This window comes from Macadamia integrifolia, chromosome 7 (assembly GCF_013358625.1).
Source record: "Macadamia integrifolia cultivar HAES 741 chromosome 7, SCU_Mint_v3, whole genome shotgun sequence".
Lineage (NCBI taxonomy): Eukaryota > Viridiplantae > Streptophyta > Magnoliopsida > Proteales > Proteaceae > Macadamia > Macadamia integrifolia.
In genome coordinates this window covers 5,746,142-5,748,147 of record NC_056563.1, presented here as the reverse complement: position 1 = coordinate 5,748,147, position 2,006 = coordinate 5,746,142, and the positions used below count along the sequence as shown (strand labels likewise).

Genomic DNA, 2,006 nt, shown 5'->3' with positions numbered 1-2,006 from the left:
ACACTTGTGCCAAGGTCAAGTAAGGCATGCTCAATGTAGGTGTTGCCTATAACACAAACTATGGTAGGGCTTCTTGGATCCTTATACTTGGCAGCTATAGGTTGAGTAATTATGGAACTAATGTTACCTGCTAAGAACGCCTTTTTACGTACACTAATGATACGTTTGTGAGTACACAAATCTTTCAGGACCTTTGCACAAGTGGGGATCTAGGATATGACATCCAAAAGAGGGATGTTCATTTCTACCTTCTTGAAGACTTGTAAAATTTTACCCATGGAAGAAGTCTTCTTTTTGTTTACCAAGCGATTAGGAAAGGGGACAGGGGGAACATAAGGACTATTAAGGATTTGCTCTTTTTCAGAAGAATCATGTTTGGTTTTCTCAACCAAATCATCTTTAATTTCAGAAGAATCTTTAGGTTCATCAGATGAACTTGGAACAAGAGGCACACTTGTGTCATCATCTGAAGGAGAGTTAATAGGAGTAATGGATGGAGAAGATTTAGGAATACTCTGTTGGTACTCTCTACCACTCCTAAGGGCATAAACAACATTACTTTGGTTGGAGGGCCCTTGTTGGGTCTGACCTTGTACTACATTCAGTGGTGCATTAGTTGGTGCTTGTGAACTAATAGGCTGATGATGTCTAGGGTTAGGCTCTGGTTGGCTGGGCAAAGTTCCCTTCTCCCTCTAACACATAATTCAGACAACTTGGGTGATTTCTCTCTTAATATTTTGATGGCTTGTCATGAGGAGGGCTATATTCTTTTCCAAATCACTTATTCTACTTGGCTCTCCAGTGTTGGTAAACCCAGGGGGTTGCTGATAAGATGATAGGAGAGGGGGCCTAGGGAAACGAGCCTGAGGTCCTACTTTTGACCTAGGAAAAGTAATTGGATCAAAATACTATTGTGCAAAGGGAGGTCTTTGAGGTCCAGATTGACCTTGGTTATGGAAATTGAAAGGCCCTACTTGATTGCTCTGGTTCCAGGAGAAATTTGGGTGATTTCTCTATCCAGGATTGTAAGTGTTACTATATGGATTATTCTGATATAAGGCATTCACACTTTCATTGGAAGTGCCCCCAAAAGTGCTGGGATATTCTTCTATAACATGTCCAGGGGACAGGCATCAATTGCACATCTTAATCATATTGACCGATTGTGGCTCTCTAGGAACAATAGCCTCAATCATTTTGATTAGGCTATTCAAGTGGGCTTCCTTGGCTAATATCTTATCCACAAAATATCCTTTCCCTCCTATTGTTCTTTCACTCTCTTGGGTTGATTCCCGCTCAAGGGTCTTATCAGCTAAGTCAAGTAAAAATTCCCATGCCTTTCCTTCATCTGTAAAGGATGTGAATCCCTTAGGGCACATAGACTCTATCATTTGCTAGTTGGGTAATCAATATCCTCATAAATTATTTGAGATAAATTCCATAATTCTAGGCCATGGTGAGGGCATTCTTGGAGTAAATCCTCGAATCTTTCCATAAGTTTGGAAAAGGATTCACTAGGCTTGTACCTAAACTGAAGGATATCACTTCTAAACTTAATTGGTCTTGTGAGTTGAGAAATTTTTTTTGAGAAAAACAATTGTGAATTTTTCTTATGTGGTTATGGAATTTGTAGGTAACCCATACAACCACTTCTTAGCTTGATTTTTTATTACAAAAGTGATGAACCTAAGCTTAACAACAACATCAAAAAGTTGTCGGATCTTAATTAGTACACATACCTCTTCAAATTCCCTTAGAAATAGGTATACATCCTCAGAGGTTAGCCCTGGAAGTGGGGCAATATAGTGATGTATTGAGATTTAAGCTCGAAATTATTGCCCTAGGCTTGTGATCACTACTTGTTGGATCTCTTCTTTCTAACCTATTCACATTATTACGTACCCACCCAGCCATCATACAACAGAACACTACCCACAAATAGAATAAGACAAACCACAAACACAAAAGAAAAAAAAAATTAAATCTTTTTTTGTGAGCTTACCGGC

General features: G+C 39.1%; 1 non-coding gene across 1 annotated transcript; it reads left to right on the top strand.

Annotated features, from left to right (window-relative positions):
• Positions 1–1,448: 1,448 nt before the first annotated feature.
• On the top strand, positions 1,449–1,555 carry LOC122085282. The gene has a single exon (XR_006142063.1). It is a non-coding gene; the product is annotated as a small nucleolar RNA R71 (small nucleolar RNA).
• Positions 1,556–2,006: the final 451 nt, after the last annotated feature.